We start from the raw sequence: 23275 nt of genomic DNA on the forward strand, positions 1-23275 counted from the left end.
AACAGATTATCTAGTTCAAAATAAGGTCATTTAATTAAATAGTATAATAAGAAAACTAAGAGTAAAACATTTTCTATCCATAAATCGTGGGGCAAACTCTCCATAATTATATAACCTATCAGTGGGGAAGATTAGATAACTCTAAATAATATAAACAAAATAACCTACATAGAAGTACATGAAAGAATATGCAGATAGAATGTGTCAATTCATATCTCCAGCACTGAAGGGCCACTGAATCCTCTGGGAATGTCTTCATGCTCTCCCTGGGTCTGCATTCTATGTCTTAAGGGCAGGTAGTCTTTGCTGGTGGTATTCTGATGGTCTTATAATCATTGCTAGGTATAGATCTCATAATCACTGCTTGTTGTTGCTCTTCTGGGTATGTTCTTGTGGAACTTCTGCCTCAAGCTTCTGAACACACTGGGAGACCTTAGCTAAGCTACTGCTTCATTTCCAATTAGAAGAAAAATGCTTTTAATTTAGAGCCCCAAGGCTTAGTTTCCTGGGAAGGTAAACATTTCTTTTTTTTATGATTTCTCTTTCTTTTTTTTATTTAATAGCCTTTTATTTACAGGTTATATGCATGGGTAACTTTACAGCATTAACAATTGCCAAACCTCTTGTTCCAATTTCTCATCTCTTACCCCCCACCCCCTCCCCCAGATGGCAGGATGACCAGTAGATGTTAAATATATTAAAATATAAATTAGATACACAATAAGTATACATGACCAAACCGTTATTTTGCTGTACAAAAAGAATCAGACTCTGAAATATTGTACAATTAGCTTGTGAAGGAAATCAAAAATGCAGGTGTGCATAAATATAGGGATTGGGAATTCAATGTAATGGTTTTTAGTCATCTCCCAGAGTTCTTTCTCTGGGCATAGCTGGTTCAGTTCATTACTGCTCCATTGGAAATGATTTGGTTGATCTTGTTGCTGAGGATGGCCAGGTCCATCAGAACTGGTCATCATATAGTATTGTTGTTGAAGTATATAATGATCTCCTGGTCCTGCTCATTTCACTCAGCATCAGTTCGTGTAAGTCTCTCCAGGCCTTTCTGAAATCATCCTGTTGGTCATTTCTTACAGAACAGTAATATTCCATAACATTCATATACCACAATTTATTCAGCCATTCTCCAACTGATGGGCATCCACTCAGTTTCCAGTTTCTAGCCACTACAAAAAGGGCTGCCACAAACATTCGTGCACATACAGGTCCCTTTTGAAGGTAAACATTTCACATAACCAGTATCAGATTCAGGAAAAACCCTCACCTGCCTATCTCTCCATAAAAAAAAGATCTTGGATCTTGGATCTATCAGTTCCAAGAGGCTTTGCTTTGGTAAGCTTTTTCTCTCCAGAAGGGAGTCTTCATCTTCAGAGGTCCTGATCTATTGGAACACAGAGGAGTCAGCCTCTTAGAAATGGTTTTGATTTAATCCATGAATATCATAGCCTACAATTAGCCACATCCCAAGCCTAAGTCAGATATAGGTATATAGGGGATATAATTATCCCCTATAACTTCTGAGTGCCTATCCTTTCAAAGAAAAACATTACTGAGGATTAACTGGCGCTGAGAGTCCTTAGTTTGCTTAACCCCAAAACTGTGCTGATCCTTACTGCAAATTTAAAGAATAAAACTTTTTAAAAAATCAAATTGTGCCACTTTGAGAAACATTGTCTTCCACATTAATGCAGAATACAAGGAAAAGCAAATAATGGAGGGTGAATGTAAGAATTGTAGCAATCCTGTGCAAAGAGGGTCAGGATCCAGTCCAGACTAATATAAGGTTATCCATGAACAAACAAGTTTTGAGCAAAATTTGAGGCAAGAGGAAAAAAAGGAGGGAAGACTATTCAGTGTGGCCGAGTAGATAAAGTACAATATTTCAGGTCAGAAAATCTGAGTATGGATCTTAATTCTGACACGTTATCTCTGTGATCCTTGGCAAGTGATTTAATCTTTCTCAGCCTCAATTTCCTTCTCTGTAAAATGAGACAGTTGAGTTAGATGACCTCTAAGGTGCTTTCAAATCTAAATCTAAATGATGTTATGAACTGCTCCTTGAGGCAGATGAATTGTACAATTGAAAGAAAATGGACTGCTCAAATTTGATTTTGCTTCTGGTTTCTTTTCTAAGGAAAATTATTCCTAGGAATTGAACTAGGAGAGGAAATGCAAGGAAGGTGAGTTAGCTCAACTGCTTGACTTCAAGTCCCCGGGCTCATATAAACTATATCCTAGGGTAATGAAGCAGCTAGGTGGTATGATGGATAGAATGCAAGTCCTGGATTCAGGGACACCTGAGTTCAAATCTGGCTTTAGACACCTACTAGATAGGCAAGTCACTTAACCTCTCAGCCTCAGTTTTCCCATCTGTAAAATAGGGATAATAATAACAAATTATTATCTCCCAGGGTTGTTGTTGACAATCAGATGAGATATTTACAAAACCCTTTGCAAACCCTGAAGTTCTATAGAAATACATGATGTTATCTTATTATGAAAGAATTTGCATATCATTGCAGAGTCCTTGGCAGTTATTTTGGAAAACCCTCAAATATCCTAAATACCACAGCTAGAGAAGGGTAAATAAGCCAACTTTCAAAAAAGGGTAGTATCTTCAAACTTTAAGCCATGAATTTGACTCAGACTCTTAGGAAAATTCTCTAATGTATTATTAAAGAACTGGCTGGAAAGAAAGGAAAGAGATTACATAATTACTAAGTGCCCCATAGCTTCATTAGAAGCAGGTTATCAAAAGCTAGCCTCATTTCCTGTTTGAATAGCTTCCTAGACTGGTAGATCCATTTAGATATAGTCATAGGTAGATACAATATACCTGGTTTTCAACAGAGCATCTTGATTCTTTCCTGAGGGACAATAGAGAGAGATGTAAGTTATAAGTGTTAAGCAAAGTGGCTTCAGAACAATTTGAAAGCCCAGACTTAAATGGTAGTCCTGAATGTTCCATATTACCTTAGAAGGAGACCTTTAGAAGAGTGCATCAGCATCTTTGGCCCCGTGCTTTTCAATATTTTTTAATCAACTACTGGGACAAAGCCTCAATGGCATGTTTATCCAATTTACCAATAACACAAAGCTGGGAAGGATTGTTAACATATGGTGTGATCGAGACAGAATCCAGAAATATCCTAATAGCCTAAACTAGAAAGCTGTGCTGAATCTTATGAAATTTAATAAGGAAAAACACATTAACATCATCTTTATAAGCATAAGAAGGGAGAGGTGTAGTTGGACAGCTATCTGAAAAGGATCTAGGGCTTTTAATATACTGTATATTCCATTTCAAAAACATGTAGAACAGTACCTGGCACATGATAAATACTTAATAAATGTTCCAAGTCTTTCCATTCATTTATTTATCTAATAATAATAATAGAATAAATAACAATCATTTAGTATTTAATATGGGCCAAAGAACAGCAAAATTGGGTTAGCCAAAGAGATAATTCAATAGAGAGGGGCCACTTTTCTTAGCAAAGATGAAATATTAAAGGGGTAATTAGCAGACTTGCAAAAGAAATGCAAAAAGGTTTCTATCCCAGTGGGGCTAGAACATTATCTTTCCTACTGATTATACTAATAGTAATAAGTTGTTATATTCTATTCTAATGATTCTGTGATTCTTAACAAACTACCTGTTCTGTATCTGATTCATGTTTGTAAATTGAGTACTTTTCTTACATTCCCTCCAGGGAGGAAAAAAATACAGACTTTGAGTCCATAACTAACTAAGCTCTGTACTTAGCTATTCAGTTTTCCCTAAGGAGTTAAATCTGGAGTGAAAAAAAATTTATGAATATGAGAATGCTTGTGGAGTCAAGCAACTCTACAACTCCATTGTAGATAAAGCTTTTTCTGGGATTGACTTGGGTTGCCAGTCCCTACGTTCTCATTAGAATAAGTGTCCAGTTAGCTACTATGCTTGACCTAGCAATGCAATCCCTGGACATTTTAGTCCCTTTTCTCCCAACATAATTCCAAATTATTTTCTAAGATTGTTGAAGCAATTCCCAAGTCCACCAACAATATATCACTATGGGGGCAAATAGGTGATGTAGTGAATAGAATAACAGCCCTGAAGTAGAGACCAGAGTTCAAAGAAAAGCCTAGGATACTTACCTGTATGAATCTGTACAAGTCACTCAATCTAAATTGCCTCACAAAACAAAACAAAACAAAATAAAAACACTGTGCCTGTCCTTCTGTTGCCAGTGTTGAGCGTTTCCATCTTTTGTCAAATTTGCCAGTTTGCTAGATGAGATTTGAAACCTCAGGGTTATTTCAATTTGCCAGTGATTTGACAAATGGTGAATCATTTATGACTTTTCTTTTAGGAACTGTTTGTACATTCCCTCTCATTTCAAGAACTTTTATGACTTCAACCAGACTGTTAATGTCTCAAGTGGAAGAAAAACAGTGGCCATCCTCACTAAGTAACTCAATATAATCAATAAGAAAACAAGATCTGTAGCCTTAAAAAATAATATATGACATATTTCAAAGTATATACTCTGACAAAATACAAATTCATTTTTTATTTTATTTTTTTTTTGTTGAGGCAATTGGGGTTAAGTAACTTGCTCAGGGTTTGAGGCTGGATTTGAACTCAGATCCTCCTGACTTCAGAGCTGGCACTCTATCCATTGTGCCATCTAACTGCCCCCCAAATTCATTTAAAAGCATAAAAAGGTCAAAATTTCTTTGTTGCTACCCTCAGAATTGAGTTGCTACACAGACAATATTTTTTTTGTGTATCTCTCTTTGTCTGTTTCTCTATCTCTATCTCTTTATCTATGTCTGTATCTCTGTGTCTATGGCTGTCTGTCTGTCTTTATCTGTGTCTCTGTCTCTGTGTCTCTCTCTGTGTCTCTCTCTCTCTCTCTGTCTCTCTTGTCTCTCTGTCTCTCTGTCTCCCTCCCTCTCTCTCTCTATCTCGCTCTCATTCCAAAAGTATTCAGTTTCCTATCACAACTTATTCAACTTACATCCAGGGTGGAGGAGATGGGTGGACAAAGCCAGCATGAGCCACACTTACTTCAAATGATAGTTTATTGATTTAACCATCAAGTTCAATTCCCTATCTATTGATCCCTTAAATATGCAGAAATGATTAATAAAACCTTGTCATTTTCTTAGAAAACTCCTAAACCGATAAGTAACAGAGGCCACATATAGTAGCAGCTGATTCTCTAGCATTTGATAGTAACAATCACTCTCTCACCCCGGATATTCTTTCTCTCTCCTGGTTCTCCTCCTACCTGCCTGGATATTCCTCAGTCTCCTTTATTGAACCATGATCCAGATCATACTCATTAACTCATCAACCAACCAGATCTTATTCCTGAGCTCCCTTCCCTTTTGCCTCTATACTTTCTTTCTTGGCAAGCTCATCATCTCCCATGGGTTCAACATCTCCTTGTGGATTCACAGCTCTATGTATTCAGTCTTCAGTTTCTTGGCTGAGCTCTAATCTAATCTCCAATTATTTGTTCCACAGGCACTTCTAACTCACCATGTTCCAAATTGAACTTGTTCCTCTGAACATCCTCCTCCTCCCATCTTGGTTATTGTCAAAGACAACACTAGGCTCTCAGTCTTTCAGACTGTATCATTCTCAGCTCTTCACTCACATTCACTACACTTGTCCAGTAGGTTGTCAAATATCATCAATTTAACCTTCACAACATCTCTTGTATATATCCCCTTCTCTCTTCTCACAGAGTCCTGGACCACCTCTGTACAGCTTATCACCTTACACCTAGAGTATTCAACCACCTGTTGGATAGTCTACCTGCCTCCTCTCTCTTTCCATTACAATCCATTCCAAAAGGGTAGGATACTCTCTCTCATTGTCTCTCTCTGTCTGACTCTGTCTCTGTCTCTCTGTGTGTGTCTCTTTCTCTTACACACACACACACACACACACACACACACACACACTCCAACACTTCCCTATTTCCTTTAAGATCAAATTAAAATTCTCTTCAGGAAGCTAAGTGAAACAATAAGCACAATGCTGCCCTGGAGTCAGGAGAACCTGAGTTCAAATCCAGTCTGAAAAACTTACTAATATTGTTGGGCTAATCAGTTATCTCTATTTGCCTCTGTTTTCTCACCTGTAAAAATGATTAGAGAAGCAAATGGCAAACCACTCTAGCATCTTTCCCAAAAACCCTAAATGGAGTGGAGTCAGACGTGACTGAAATGAGTGAACAACAAAAACATAAAATCCTCTGCTTGACATTTAAAGCCTAGCACATGTACCTGCTTCTTTCCTACCTTTCCAATTTTCTTACACTTGGCTTCCCTTCACATACTCTGAGATACAACTATATTGGCCTTTTTGCTATTTTCCTTGAATATGACTCTCTACTTCCTAAGGGGGCATTTATAATCGTTCTTCCCTCCATATTTGCATTGTTATACTTCCTCGCCTCAGTTTCCTAGCTTCCTTGGTCTCCCTCGAGAATCAGAACCTTCAGGAAGCCTCTCCCAGTACCCCCACCTCACCTCTCTTCTCCCTCTAGTCACTTCTCTGAGATTACTTTTTCTTTATAACATATATTTCTTAGATGTAAGACTATTTTCACATTTTAACTTTCCTCGAGAGTTGGGACTCACATTTTCATCTTTCTTTGTATCCCTGGTACTTAGCAGAATTTCTGGCATATGGTAACTTTAATAAATTTTAACAATATGATTTAATAATAATAATTATTATTATAAAACTTAAGTTTAATAAATAAATGGACTTACCCAAAGTCCACTAACAATGGCAGGTTGGATTCCTAGAGTTTGTGTGTTACTGCCCTCCTCAAACCTCTAAGGACAACCCAGAGATATTAGGGTGGAAGGGGAAGCTTTCTCATTTTATTGTTCAAATCCATATAGCCAAACCACTCTCTTTAGTTACAGTCCCCTCTGCATGCAAATAACCATAGCTTTCTAGTTTTTAATTCCATGGCTTATTTATACTGCTTACCTACCTGGAATGACCTCCATTTTCTTTTCCACTTGTCCCAATTCTATCCCTTCTTTGAGACTTAGCTTCCATCCTCTATCTTCCTTGAAGATTTCCTCAAATACTCCCACCTACAATGATTTCTCACTATTCTGAACTCTTTTAACAGTAAATAAAGTAGCACATGACCCAGAAATTATAAATCATTTTGTGCTTTTCTCTAATTGTCTCATGTTTTCTGGTCTCCTAAATAATCTCAAGGTATCTTCCAAACCACTTAGCAATATCTCTTACCCAATTTAATTCGAACATGTGTTGGGCAGTAGCAAGGAGAGATCTTTGAGGTGTTGAAGGAAAATAACAGTTCCATTTCTTCACTATTTCAAGATTTACAAAACATTTTTCTCAGGAGCAAACCAGTGAGGGAAGAAGTATAAGGATTCTTATCTCTTCAAAAAACTGAGACTGAGTGGGGTTAAGCCCAGGATCACACAGCTGGGAATTGTCTTCAGGAGTCATCTGTCCTCACCATATTAACTTGTGGGCTTGGAAGTTCCCTCATAACCTTGAACAATAGCTAGGATTGCCCTGTCCCAGAACTGGGAGCTCAGCTTCATTAGGAAGTCCCCAATCCAATTGTCCTTTGTAATTAAAAACATAATATTGCTGTTATAGGAAAGTATAATCGGCCATTCTTGAGGGTAGACAGAAAACCACAGATCTAGGCACCTTTTTAAAGGGGCCAAGCCCATAGGGAATTTTAAAAACTCTTTGACCCTGTCAGTTTACCAACAAGGCAGCCTAGGAAGGGAAACTTCTCAGCATCCTCTTCCTCCTTGCCCTATTCACAGACCTCCTCCTCCATCCTTCCAGACTCCAGTTACCATTAGCCTGTTTCTTCAACAATACTGGCAAGCAGCATCATAGTATAATGCCTGGATAGGAGCTTTGAAACTCCTGGGTTTGTGTCCTGTTGCTAATCAATGTCTCACTGGCTGACCTTGAAGAAATCCCGTTGGTCCATTTTTAAAATGTAGGGATTGGACAAGGTGATTTGTGGAGTCCCTTCTGGGGCTGATAGTTTTTATTCTATGTTCTAAGATCTCTTCCAGATCTGACAGTCTGGGATTATAATGGGCTTTTTAAGAAACTCCCATCTGTGTAAATCTGCCAGCAAGAGCCAAACCACAGGTGCCTATTGTTGAGAAAGAAATAAGGCATGGAGAGAAAGGAGATAGGAAGATTTTCCTTCTTCCTTTTATAATGACCTCAAAAATAAGGGGTCCAAGAACAAATTTTGGATTTGAAATCAGAGAAACTAGGTTTATATCCTAGCAGAAGTTGTCTCCCTCTCAGACCAGAGACTCCTGAAGGCAAAGTCTGTGTCTCCCCTTTAGACCAGAAGATCTCTGGAGGCAGGGTCCATATCTCTGCCTCAGAAAAGTGTGTCTTCTTGGTCTAGAGTTGCTCTAAATTTGGCTCTGCCCAGAGACAGAGGGTTAGACAAAATGGGAAGAGGTCTTCTTGGCTTAAAATAACCAGCGAGGAGTGAGCAGCATCATTTGTCAGGGGAGGGAGAGTGAGCCACACTACAGCTGGTCTCGGCTTCTATATTTAAACCAGCAGCTTTCTCCAGCAGCCCCCTGAAAGGGGGCTGCAAGGGTATGTGGGAGACTAAGGCATGAATCTAGAAAGAAGGGGGTTTGAGGGATTCAGCCACCCCCTGCGATCGTGATAGTGTCAGATTCAGGAGTCAGGTTTTTCTTGGAAGGGACCCACATAGCCTTCTGCCTTCCCTGTCCTCACTTGTACCCCATGTCCCCTCTTTGAGGGAATAGGAAAAGCAGAGCCAGAGGGATGCTGTGAAAGGTCCAGTCCCATCATCGTGACCTGGATGTGAATTCTGGAGTATGAGCTGTGGCTCTCTCCAGATGTCCATCATTCGGCCTCTTGTCTGCTGGCCCCTGCTTGATCCAAAGCTCAAATATTGAGTCCCAGGGTAAGTGTCAATCAGGGGACGTCTGCCACTGACTTCTCTGTTTAGCCCTGACCAAACCATTTCTGGGCTTTAGTTTTCTTCTTAGTAAAATAAAATGGTAAGACTGGTTTTAATTCAATCCACCAACTATTTTTAAGTGCCTACTATGGGCAAGACACCACACTATGTGTGGGGAATACAAAAACAAGAAAGATAATCAATAATAATAATGATAATAATTAGCCCCTTGAACCTCGCTTCATTTGATCACAACACTCTGTTGTCGGGGGTGCTGTTATTATTAGCATTTTACAGATGAAAAAATTCAGATTGAGGAACATAAAATGATTTGGATAATGTCATCTAGTTAGTATCTGAAGCAGGATTTGAACAGAGCTCTTTCCCATTCACCACATTCTTCCCAGGACAAAGAACAGACATATAAGTAAATAAAAAGAAATTTCAATGGGTGCAGGACAATAGCAACTGGGAACAGTGCAAGAAAGCAGGGTGGGGGAACAAGCATATTATTATTAAGCACCTACTACATGCCAATCAGTGTATAATAAAGCTATGTTATATACATTCATTATCTTATTTAATCCTCACAATGATCCTGTGAAAAGTGCTATTATAATTACCATTTTATAGATGAGGAAACTGAGACTAGGGAAGTGATGTGACTTCCCCAAAAGGAACCAAACCAAGATTTGACCCTAGTGTTGTTTCCACTAAGGTACTGTCTGACTCTGAGTTATGAGGTTCCTTCTAGTACAGTTTCTGGCAGTCAGTGTTCTATATTCTAGGTCCCTCTAAGGTCCAGCCTTTTGAAGTTCTAAGATCTCTTCAAACTATTCTCAAGCTGATTCATGAGACCACCAAGGAGGGAGAAAGATGAGCTGCCTCTTTCCCACTGCCCAGTCAGAGACCTGGGTCCCAGGTGGTACCCTAGCAGCACTCTCACTGTCGGACCCTGCTCATGATACCAGGCGATCGCCAAGAGGAAGGCCTGAAGAAAGGGATCAATTCATGGTATCCACATGTTCAAAAGAAGAGGGAGAAAAAGAAGGAAGAAGCCTGGAGCCTCCCTGGGCTGTAGCTTTGGATTAGTCCGGGGAACAGTGGACCAAGGACACTCAGACTGCCACTCTCTAAAGGCCTAAGCAAACAAAAGCCCCAGGGGACCATGGAATACCTAGTCATCAGCCTTAAATACAGAACTGCAGTAGAATATCAGAATTGGAAGGGACCTCAGAGATCATTTTACAGATAGAGAAACAGAGCCCCAGAGAGAGGAATAAATTAAACCAAGAAGATGCAGCATGAGAGTAGTTGAGCTGGGACCAGAAACTTGGGTCTTTTGACTCTCAGGTCTATTCATCACAGTGAACTGTAAGCTACTTCCATGATTCTTCTTGGGGGAAAAAAAAAAAACAAATGATTAGAATGGGAAAGAAAAATAATTTACTAAAGACCCCCAAGCCTTCATAAGTTAATAGTCTCAATTTAAAACACACACAAAACAGTTAAATTAATTGGACATTTTCACTGAGTTCACTAGAGAGAATGGTTTTATTAACGTAATCACTTTTTCAGCAATTAAATAATTTTATTTTTTATTAACATCATTGGGTTTTAAGCTCTTGAGTCAAACACTCCTCTATTTCTGGTAGCTTGCTAATGGTAAATTTCTGTCCCAGAGGCCAATATGTTCACTTAAACCCATGGCTATCTTCCTGCCTGTGGAAGACTGAATAGACCATTATCTGAAATGTGCCCTAGCACAATGGGGTGTTAATAGAATAATCCCTCTATTTGGAACCAAAACACCTGGATGCTAGCCCCTGTTCTGCCCTTAATTCTCCTTATGACTCAATTTTTTATCATTAAGCTGAAAATAAACATAGTCATGCTATGTCCTTGTTCATAGAATTAGTCCAAGAATCAAATGAGAAACTAAGGAAATTTTGAAAGCCTTTTGTATATCTTGCTCTGGCTCACCTTTCTTTAGAATTGTCTAAGTACTTCTCTCACATTGAATGATTAATCTTCCAAGACAGACTCTCAGAGCTGGAAGGAATGAGAGCACTGAGAGAGGCCTTAGAACATAGAACATAACATTAGACCTAGAAGGCATCTAGAATCTAGAACATCAGAGCTCCAAGGGTCTTTGAATACAACAGAAAGGACCTTAAAACACAGAACACAAAATATTAGGACTTCAAGAGGCCATCAAATGTATACATTTTGAAATATCTAGTGGTGTGCTTGTAAAATGTTTAACAACCAGTTTGGGCAGGTTGGAAATTAATCAGTCACATAGGATAAATGCACATTAAAATTGAATCTGCATTATCCACATTTTCTCCATCACTTTCTTAAGTCTAGACCATCAATAAAACAACAAAGCAAGCCTCGATCTATAGTTTGTACATTTCTGAGATGTGAATGCTCAAACTGAAAAATATAAGAATCAGCGAGCTATCTCCAACACACCCCTTTTAGTCAGTTATTTCAAGCCCAAAGATGTGCTTTGACCAAATGTGTTTTGAAAATGCTGATCCTGTCCAACCCCATCATATTTAGGGGAAAACTAAGGCACATACAGGGGCTTCTCTAAGCTCACACGTCGCATCAGCAGCACAGCCAGGATTCCAACCCAAGCCTCTCAATTCCCAGGTACAAGATCCTTTCCACTGTACCATCAGTCTTCTTAATCCATTCTAATCAAGATAGCTGAATAGAATGCTGGAGTTGGAAATGAAGAAAACCTCAAATCTTACCTCAGATTCTGGGTGGGTCATTTAATACAGAGGTGTCAGTCTCAAGGCCTAAACTGGCTGTGGCCCCATAAAACTCCCTAGTGGTCCCAAAATGGATTAACAGATAACTGGAAATTGTTTTTAAAAATAAATAAAAATACAATAAAACATAATGTAAATTTATGATTTTCTAAGTCAATAGGAAGGCAGCAGGAATCCATTTCTATTTGAATTTGAAACCCCTGATTAACCTCTCCCCTGGGCAATCATATAATCTCTCAGCCTCAGTTTCTTTATTTATCGAATGAGAATAATAATAGCACCCACTTCAGAGGGTTGTTGTGAAGATCAAATGGGATGATTAATGTAAAGCTCTTTGCAATCCTCAAAGCCTTATATAAACGCTAGCTGTTATTATTAAGTTCCCTGACATTTTCTTCTTGGGGGTTTAAATTAAAATTAAATAATACTTGCTACTTTATTAAATAATGAAATAAAATCATGGCCTAGTTTCTTTTTTCAAGCACATGAAACAAAGAGGTGGATTTGTGGTTGTTTTAATGAGATGTGGGCAGGGTTAAGAATTATTCCCAAAATGCTGCAGGGGGAGGGAGGCCCTTCACTTTGGGCCTTGCAGGGAAAATCCTTTATGAAAATTTATTGCCCCATAAAAAAGAGAAAATGACTTATTCAAAAGGGGGGAAGAAAGAACTCAAGGGACTGCTGGGTCGGGAGGTGCTGTGCTAGCAACTAGGTTGGGAAGGCATTATAAATAAACTGATCTCCTGATGATAAATCAAAACCTTGCTGCCGAGGCCTGGGGTTTGGATGGGAGACAGGGACAGAAGCCAAGGGCATCTCAGAAAAAAGCCCTGTAGGGGAAGGGAGGAGGTCAGCCTCCATCACTGACTCCCCCAAACCGTGTGGTCTTGGACCTAGCTTCCTGGAAAATGATGGAGTTAGACTCAATGATGGCTCTGGCATCATACATTCTCCCCTTCTCCAGGCTCATCGATCTCAGCTAGAAGGGGCTCCCTCATTTTATAGATGAGAAAACTAAGGCTCCCGGAGGTTAAATCAGGATTAGCCTTAAGAAGTGAGTGGCAGAGCTAAAATATTCCACTCTTTTCTCTGCACCATATTGGATCTCTGATGTGTATCTCCTCCAAATTTAGAAGCTAATATTCTATTGATTTGTGCTAGACCCTAATCCTCACCCTGATGTCTTTTCCTGACTTCTTCTTAAACTGGAGGCTCCCCAAAAAACAAAGACTCCCTTAAAACAGAGGCTCCCTGAGAGCAAGAGCTGAGAATCCCCTCACTCCAGGGGTTCTAGAGGTCAGGGCTACATTTCCTTCAACTTTTAGGCTGGAGGGCTGCTTCTAGAAGGGAGGTCCTGTGATAAGGGTAAAGTGAACTTAATGATATTGTCTTTTATTCTGATTTCTCCCCAAAAACTGTCCTCATCTCTCTTCAAAGAGAAGGATTTTATTTATGAAATAGAAATTATAGGATGGGATACCTATGGAAGGAGCCTTAAATGAAAATTGACTTTCTTCAATGAATATGAAAAACACAAAAAAACAGAGAGGAAAAGTATTTATTAAGTATAAAATGGGGGCAACTAAGTGGAACAAGGGATAGAGCACTGGACCACTGAACAAAAAAACTTATCTTCCTGAGTTCAAATCCAGCTTCAGTTACTTACTAGTTGTGTGACCCTGGGCAAGTCACTTAATCCTGTCTGCCTCAGTTTCTTTATTGTAAAATGAGCTAGAGAAGGAGATGACAAAACCATTCTAGGATCTTTGCTGAGAAAACCCCAAATTGGGCCATGAAGAGTTGGACATGACTAAATAATCAAACAACCATCACAAATATACAAACTACTATCCTATATTTTGGGGATAAAAATAGACAATTTAGACAGCCCCTGCTGTCTGGGAGTTCACATTCTAATTGAAGAATTAACATATATATAAGAGTTTAGCTCAATGGAGAACAGAAAGACCTGGAAACCCCAATACTCCAGCAGTGAAGTAGATAACAAGATCCAGGGGTTGTTAGTCTGTGTTATTAGATACTTTTGGGGTGAGGGTGGAGAGGTTGTCTGAAGGATATAGCAATAGAACAGATGGTTAAAGCCTGTAGGACCTTGCAATGCAGTGGGTGGGAAGATAACAAGGTCTAGTCTATCTTATTAGAAGGATTAAAATTGATGATACTCTGCTTGGGTAAATGGCATAAGCAGTTACATCCATTCTCTAGGGTGGAGAAATATAGAGAAACTTTACCAGTCGCTATTAGGAAGGGTAACTAGGACTGGGAATCTGAGCGAAATAGCCCTCCTATAGAGGTGGGGATGGAGAGGCTAAGTGGTCAGCCAGGAAGGAGGAAGGAGGTCATCCCATGGCACTTATTTCCTCAGACTCTCAAGCACCTGGATAGATCTGGGGCAGCCTGGGTGAGGGGGAAGTAGTCCTCCTGCCTGCCACCCAGATGGGCTGGAATATCATACTTTGTATGAGATGATATACATGACAAAGTTACACAAAATTTAAAGTGCTATTTAGATATTAGCTGTTCTTATTTCTGCCTCTATCAACTATTCTATCTTGCTTCCCAATAAGATATTTGATGGAGGTAACTAAAAAGCTAGCCATTGTGCCACATATGGGCATTGTGCTATTGTTGGATACATTAAGACAACATAGGGAGAGAGAGCATTTGATTCTGGATGTGAAAGGAAGCCACTAGAGCTCCTTTAGCAGACAGCATGGTCCATCATTAAGGAAGATCATCTTGGCAATTGAGTGCATGATGGATGGAAATGGAAATGGGAAGATATTGGACAAAGGGGAGACAACTTAGGAGGCTATTTCAGTATACAAGGCATGAGGTGATGAACTAAGCTTGTAGCAATATAGAGAGAGAGAAAGGAACAAGAGATTTCACAAGGGTAGAAACAACAAGACGCGGCAATAGTTGGGAACTGTGGGTGTGAGGGAAGGTGAGGAGTCAAGGTTGTGGCCCTGCGTTACTGGAAGGAAGATGGTGTCCTCTACAGTCACAGTAAAAGTGAGAAGAAGGGAAGGTTTTTTGGGAGAAAGACAGGAATCCTGTTTTGGACGTGATGGGTTTGAAATACCACTGGAACATCCGATTCAAGATATAAAAGTAGCAATTGGTGACGCATGAGTGGAGTTGAAAAGAAAGCCTGGAGCTGTATTTAGAGAAATATAAAAACATTTCCCCAAACTAGGAGATTTATTCTCTTTTCTACTGCCCTGGTCCCTGGGGAGAGTAGCCTCAAACTTAAAACAGCAGCTAAACATGTCCACTTCCTGTGCCTACCACTGCATTCATCCTTGCTGATAGAGTCACTCGGTTCCTTTTGGGCATGACACATCTTGGCCACCTGGCTGATTCCCTGATCTTCTGGATCTCACAGGTAGCTCCACCGGCTGCCTCAGTCAGATTGGTCGTGGTTGCTATGGAAACCTCTGCCCTAGAACTCCTAGCCCTGGACCTCTAGAGTCCTTCTGAATCTCACAAGATGGTTCCTTCTCCAATACTTTACATTTTGGGCAGGAAAGAAGGGACATGGCAGAGAGAAAAAGCAAGAGCATAGCCTGTGTACTCGTGGGCCAGTGGCCTGGGAGGGAAAATAAAGGCTGATTCCTCTGCCTCTGCTTGGAGGCTGGGAGGGAGAACAGTGCTTATTTCTGGATGCACACCAGCAAACAAATGGCCTTTCGTTTATTTACTATGTAGCAGGCAGTTAGGAAACAGAATGCCTGCTGGCTGGACCCCTCCATATGCATCTCCAGGGACCTTCTGGCGATAACTGAGGTCTCATTGGCTGTTCCCCCTCATTATATATATTATGTATATTATATTACATTATATTATATTACATTATATTATATTATATTATATTATATTATATTATATTATATTATATTATATTATATACATGAATATACATTCGACATCCAAATGAATATAAGGCAGAATTTTGTAAAGCCAAAGGAGCTATGGTATATTCTTGAAAAATTTAAGGGAAACATCTTCACCTTGGGGAAGGCTCCCCCTCTCACTTGGGGAAGGCTCTATAGAAGTAGAATTTTTTTTCTAAATCTTAAAGGAAAAGAAGGATTTAAATAAGCCAAGATAAGAAGGGAGCCAATCCAAATGTAAAGCATACATGTCCACACACAAGGAGACCTGGACCTCCTTTCTGCTTGAAGTTGCTACTCAAAATGCAATACCTGCTCAAGCCACCAGGTGACTCTCCAAGTCCATGATGCATCCCTATTACTCTGTGGATCAGTCAAATCATAATTCCTTCAGCCTGTTATACCTTTCCTGGTGGATTTGGAGTCAATGGAGTCAAATTTGTCTTGACAGATATTAGTTGTGTTACCCCAGGCATGTCATTTCACCTCTGCCTGCCTTGGAAACTCAACTAAATGGAAATAATAATAGCACCTACTGTACAGAGTTGCTGGGGGATCAAAAAATATAATATGTGTAGAGGACTTAAGACATAGTAGGCACTTAATAAATGCTTGTTTTTTTCTCTTCCAGCAATCGAGGAGAAGATGAAGCTCTAATCAAAGCAGGAATAATTGCTCACATTGGGGGTGGGGAAAACAGATAGGAGACAAGAGAGAAAAGGAGGAGGGGGGAAAAGAAAGGGAATGAAGAGGGCAGGTTGGAAGGGAAAAAGGATAGGGGAAAGAAAAGGAGAGAGGATGAAACAGTGGAGAGTAGAGAGAGACTGTTTATGTGAATCCTATTATCTCTTTACTATAACTTCCTCTGGCTTACTCAATCCCATTTTTCCATCTCTTTGTTGCCTCATAATATAGACAGCCACAGGTTTTGATTTGGAGAATGAAAAATAAGGAAAGAAGCTTAATCTTCTTGGGAAATTATAGGGTAGATTTAGAGGCTTGAGGAAAGAGAAGTCTGGAACAGCCATTGTCACAAAGGAAGTTAATTAAAAATAACTGTGCGTCAGTGAGAATCCAGCGGTGATGATATAGCATGAATCTGAGTTCTTCCAGTACCATTTGGTGTTGCAGGCATAGAAGCAGAAGGGGCAGATGGTGGGGACACTCCAAGATTGAGGATTAATAGTAAAAGATCAGCAAATGAACTAGCAAGTAAAAACAAATTAGACATTGACAGGGCCTCTTTGAAAGAGCTAACTACAGGATCAAGCCTGTGAAAGAAAGGAACTATGGCCAAGAGAATAGGGAGGCCACAGAAAGGACCAAGAGAAGGTTCAGAAGGTTGAGAATGGAGGTCTGAAATTTGGAAGACACGAGGGTAAATTATAGGAAGAGATAACTAGCATGTTGGATGACAGAGTTAAAGAGTCAAAAAGCTCTTAAGTAAAAACATTGGACTGAATCTACTAAATGCTATTAATTTAATAGGATATAGTAGTAGTAACAGTGGTAGAAGCAGCAACAGTAGCAGTAGCAGTAGTAGTAGTAGCAGCAGCAGCAGTTGCAACAACAGTAATGACAGTAGTAGCTTGATGGTAGTAATAACTTCAATTTAAATAATAACAGTAATTAATATTTATATGGACACTAGCTGTATGATCCCAGGAAAGTCACTTAGCCCTGTTTGCCTCAGTTTCCTGTTCTATAAAATGAACTGGAGAAGGAAATTACAACTAATTCTAATATCTTTGTCTAGAAAACCTTAAATAGTTGGATTTGAACTCATGTCTCTAGCCTTTGTGCAGCTCAGTAGTGGTCCAGTCCTGTGATTCAGGGAGCTCCCGGAGAGGAAATTCCCTCCATCACTGTAGATCAGTAAGTGCTTTTCAATATATATAGTCTTAAAGAGTTGCCTGGACACTAAGGGGTGAAGAGACCCAGCTCAATCTGACTCTATAACTGCTCTCTGTACATCATTCCACACTGCTTGAACTATAAATTTAATATCAATCAATACTTCAAGATGTAACACAGCCAGAAAATCTGAGGTTGCTTTAAAAAAAGCATCAGGTCAAGGACTAAGGACATGTTAGTCCCACTAGTCTGCCCTGGTTAGAAAACATCTGGGGCACTGTGTTCAGATCTGGGTCCACATATTAGGGAGAATATAATACAAGATCAGGGCCTTGTCCTTGAAGCACGAAAGACATTCCTGCCAATGGGAAAATTTTAGGGAGCTGGTTTCTGGTCACTGTGACTCAGGGTTGATGTTATGTGATGAGGAAAATTCGTCGAACTGGTTGTGGAGGAACTGATGAGCCAGAACTGAATATACACAGCAAAGGAGTAGAGCAAATACTCCTGTGATCTGCCGGTGAAGGAAGGGGGGCTGCTTTAGCTTCCACCTGGGAACTCTTGCAAAACTGAGCCCATGGTGCCTTCTTTTGTGTACAACTGGAGGCAATGCACAGGTAAGATGAAGAAGCACAAGGCACATGCCCTACTCTTTGATCTGGAGTATTCACAACCACAAGATGAAGAGTCAGCTTCTCGATTCTGGGTATCCTGAACTGGGATGCATTCATAAGACATTTACTGGCTACAGCGGGCTGGTCTTGTTCAAGTGAGGAGGTGAGCACTAAGCTCTCAGTGGGAAGAGAGCCTTCAGGCCTTTCTCTCCCCATTAGAGTCTTGTGGTCCTTCTATTGCTTCTGTATTCTTTCTTGATTTTAAGTAAAGGAGCCTTAAGACAGTGATGACCTTCTAAGCTTCAAAAGGTAAGGAGAGAAAGCCAAGAGAATTCCAGCTGCTGAAATCCATGGCAGGATTTTCCAAAAGTTAAATGGAATGGGACAAAGGTGTCAAGAGACCTGCAAAGTTAGTGGATTTGGATCCATCCATGAATAGAGCCATGCTGAATTTGGAAGTGACAAATGTTGTGTAAAACTGTGTCAAGTCTGAGCTCACTGTCCCCAGGGTCTGAAGGAGTATAGGGAAGAGTGTGACCCAGTGTGTTGGAGAAAATGCTTCTACCTTCTGCTTTTTCTTTATTTTCATTGTAGATATCCCTTTGTAAAAAATTAATTGATATTAATTAGTTAAATGAAATTGGCACTAATTGCTAGTAGTGAATAGTGGGGAGAATACAGTTAGTATTTAGTTTGCAATTGTCTCCTCCCCCACTCACATCTGTGTAGTCTTTCTGTATCCTGTATTCTTTCTGAATATTCTCAGTGCTCAGTACTAACAAACACATAATCAATTCTTAATAAATGCTCACTGAATGAGTTCAGAGATGAGGACCCTTTGTTATAGAGAGAAGTGCCAGCTTTGGACTCTTTCTTTTACACATATGTCTTATTATTATTGTGTTTTAAGTTTGAACCCACTGGCCCCAGAGACTTTCTATGCTCAAGGAAAGAGGGTTTAGGATGGTCTCTTGAAGGGGGTGTTATAGAGGAGATCCTGCTCAGGTCTATGTTGGACTAGATGTCCTCTAAGATCCTTTTAAGGTTCCTGTGACTGCCCCTCTGGGCAGAATGGACAAAGAAGCCCCAAGGGTTGGGAAGGCTGATAAAAGAGAAGTGTGTTAAGATGGTCATTATCATGAATACTGAAGTCAGAAGTCACTATGTAGGAGACAGGTGTAAAAAGAAAGACCATGAACCTAGTGCTAAAGTACATTGAGAAAAAAGAGAAAATAACATAGAGGTTGGTTGGTAACAACCATTAGGATTTAGAAAAGACTCATATGAGGTAGTATGACCTACAGTAGGAGGAGAGGTCATTCAGTGATGATAGGAGAGAGAGAAAGAAGGAGGGAGGAAGGGAGGGAAGGAGGGAGAAAGAGAGAGAGAGAAGAGGGAGGGAGGGAGGGAGAGAGAGAGAGAGAAAGTGTGTGTCTCAGTATTAACAATGGGGTCTTAGCACCAAAAAATTTAAGAAGAGATTAAAAATGAAAGGATTTTCTCCATTGACATATGGTCAAATGATATGAACAGATAGTTTTCAAAGGAATAAATTCAAACTATCAAAACACTGTACGAAAAAATGTTTCAACTCAGTAATATAGAAAGTAGAACTCAGGTTCTATTTCACACCCATTCCAACTGGAAATATTGATAAAGGAACCTGACAAATGTTGGAGGGGTTGTGGGAAAATTCACTATTTGGGGGTAGTTATGAATTGGTACAATTATTCTGGAAAGCAACTTATAACAATACCCCAAAAGGTACCAAACTGCATTTGACCCTGTGATAGCACTGCTAATCCTATATGCCTCAAAAAATCAAAGAAAGAAGAAAATGACACATTTGTACCCCCCAAGTGCTTAATACATCCCTTTCTGTAGAGGCAAACCCCCCTAGAAACTAAGGGGATGTTAATCAATTGAGTAAAAAGTATAAAGGAGTATTTAATATCATAAGATGGTACTAAAGGGCATGGTGAAAGAGGCAGGTTATAGAGGACATGAACTAGGATGGGTGTACTACCAAAGGACTAGGAGAACGCTTCTGAACTTTATATAATGTCAAAAAAAATTACACAGAAGCATGTATTCTCAGAGTTGGAGGAAACTCAATAAATCATCTATTCCAACCCATACCTGACCAAGAATTCCCCCTGACATATTAACAAGTGCTACAAAGGCCTCCAACTGTACTCATTCTCTCTTCCCTCTCAGCTGAGGTCTCTGTCTCTGACTTGACCCTTCCTCCCAAACTCGGGCCATTTTCTCTGAGACCTTCCTTCTCCCCATCTTCTTATCTCACATCACTCAGACATGTCCCCTAACATCTCTTTCACTTCAGTCTCTGAATGAAGAGGTGGTCCTTCTTGCCAAGGAAAACTCTTCTATTTGTGTCCTTGATCATGTCTTCTCTAATAGATTGTTCCCACTCTCCCTGATCTTTAACCTCTACTTTTCTACTGACACCTTCCCTACTGCCTTCAAATAGGCTAAAATCTCCCCAAATCTTAAAAAAATTACTTGACATAACTATCCCTTCAAAAGCATCATCAAATAATGCTCTTTCCTTTTACAACAAAACTCCTACAAAAAGTAGTAATTAGTATTTGTTATTTTTATTCCCTCTGTCTTCCAACCTCATTGTTCAAGTGAAAGTGCCCCCTCCAAGATTACCAGTGGTCTTTTAATAGCCAGTTCTCATGTTTCTTGATCTCTCTGAAGCACTTAACACTGTTGACTATGCCCCTCCTTCTAAATAATCTCTTTTCTGGACTTTCACACTAGTGCTCTTTTTAAAAAAACTTTCTCTTAGTTTCCTTTTCTGAACTGTCACTGAGGTCCCACTCTCCCTCTCTGCCATGCTTAAGTGTATGTTGGGATATGGCATAGACCTTCTTTCCTGGACTTTCTCCCTCTGTGTTCTCTCTAATCATTTCCTACTTGTTCAAAGCTCACCTATATAAAGATGACTCCTAGATCATTGTACACAGCAACATCAATATTATAGGACGATCAATTCTGATGGACATGGCTCTTTTCAACAATAGGATGATTGAGATCATTTACAATGATCTCGTGATGAAGAGAGTCATCTATATGCAGAAAGAGGACTGTGGGAACTGAGGGTGGATCATAGTATTCTCATTCTTTTTGTTGTTTGCATTTTGTTTACTCATTTTCTTTCCTTTTTGATCTGATTTTTCTTATCCAACAAGAGAATTGTATAAATGTTTGCACATATTGTATTTAACATATATTTTAACATGTATAACACATATTGGATTGCTTGTCATCTAGGGGAGGGGTGGGAGGAAAGAGGAGAAAATCTGAAACACAAGGCTATGCAAAGATCAGTGTTGACAAATTATCTGTGCATGTTTTGAAAACAAAAAGCTTTAAAAAAAAATAAGATGACTCCTAGATCTATAAAGCCAGCTCATCTCTCTTGAATACAAATCCACATCAACCGCCTAATGACATTTCCAATTAGACGTTTTGTAGGTATCTTAAACACATGTCCATAATATAATTCATTTTCTTTCCTCTTAAAATCATCCCCTCTTCCCAACTTCCTATTTCTGTGGAGGCTATCATCATTCCTATTTCTACTCACCCAGTTCATAGCCCAAAAGTCCTCTTCATTGTTATTCTTTTCTAATTTTTATTTTGCTGATTTTACTTCCACATCTATCCCTTTCTCTCCATTTACTTGCCTACCAGTTTAGAAATGGTTTCCATACATTCAGGCTCTTTCCCCACCAAAGCAACCTGTACTTGGTTACCAAATTGAAGTAGATCTCAGGAGGTTTGAAGAATATGAGATTAGTACATTAGTAGTAATTAATACCATTAACATACAACTAGAGCTAAATCAGAAGTGTGAGGCTCTTCTCATAAAAGATGGAGTTTAACCCCACAAGGCTGCAGCTCATTCTTCTGCCCCACACAATGATAATATGGATCCAGATGTGCCGCCAAGAGTGGACTGACAGCCATATTTCAGTGTAGGGAAAGGGAAAGCATTTTCTAGTGAATTTCAAGCACAATTTGAATTTTGCAGTCAAAAAAAAGAAAGAAAAACTGAACTGAGCTTGGACTACATTAAGAAATAGTTTTCATTATGAGAGTTGTGATAGTTCGGCTATGTTTTGCTTTGGTATAACCAAATCTGGAATATTGTGTCCCATTCTGCACATAATAGGAAGGAAAGTGAAAAGGAAGGGCTGTTGTGAAACCAACTGGGATGAGACCCTTCTATCCAAGAGTTGGCGAAGAAACCAGATATTTAGAATGGAGAAAATTCAAGAGGGAAATAGTAACTAGAATAAGTTACTCCTCCCAGCATTATATCATTTCTTAAGAATTATCATCTAGAAAAAGGATCAGGATTGTTCACTCTACTTCATGTCAGAGGATTGAATGAGGAAGAACGAGTGGGAAATTGCAGAGACAGATGAAGCTTGATGTAAGGGAAACCCTCCTAGTGATTAGAACTATTAAAAAATGCTTTGAAAGACATTTGGCTAACCTCAAGCTTACCTAATTGGAATTTTTAAAGTCTAGATGACCATCTTTATGCTGAGCTGGACTAGTTGAATTCTGCGGTCCTGTTCAATGCTATGATTCCATGACCAGATACAGAATATAATCATTAACAGGTCTATGTTAGTTTGGATGAAGAAACAGGGTGAAAATGTAGAAAGCACATTGGATTCAGAGTCAGAGGACCTTGGTTTTATTCAAAATAAAAGACCTATTGTTCTTTACCCTTAGATCAAATCTTAAATATTGTTTGGCTATAAGCACCATGTTTTAGGAATGATGCCGGTCTGGAGAGGGTAACCATGGTATTGAGAGGATGGGAGATCATGGCTCAAGAGTACAGTGGAAGGAATTGGAGATCATTAGCTTTGAGAAGTGAATTCCCCTTAAGTACCATATATCAAGTACCAGGATATCATGGGCTAAGTCCCAGAAGGCAGAACTATGAATATGATTACATTTCCAGAGAAATACTTAGGCTCCATATAAGAAAAAACTAACTCAAAGAATTGGTTGCCTTCAATGATGACTTGGGCAGAAATGGAAAAATCACTTATTAG

General features: G+C 39.4%; 1 long non-coding RNA gene across 1 annotated transcript in view; it reads right to left on the reverse strand.

Annotated features, from left to right (window-relative positions):
• Positions 1 to 15656, reverse strand: part of LOC116420708 — a 35786-nt gene extending 20130 nt beyond the window's left edge. The window contains exon 1 of the long non-coding RNA XR_004231117.1: positions 15098 to 15656. This is a non-coding gene — a long non-coding RNA (uncharacterized LOC116420708). The remainder of the gene's footprint in view (positions 1 to 15097) is intronic.
• Positions 15657 to 23275: the final 7619 nt, after the last annotated feature.

Source organism: Sarcophilus harrisii, chromosome 1, assembly GCF_902635505.1.
Source record: "Sarcophilus harrisii chromosome 1, mSarHar1.11, whole genome shotgun sequence".
Taxonomy (NCBI): Eukaryota; Metazoa; Chordata; class Mammalia; order Dasyuromorphia; family Dasyuridae; genus Sarcophilus; species Sarcophilus harrisii.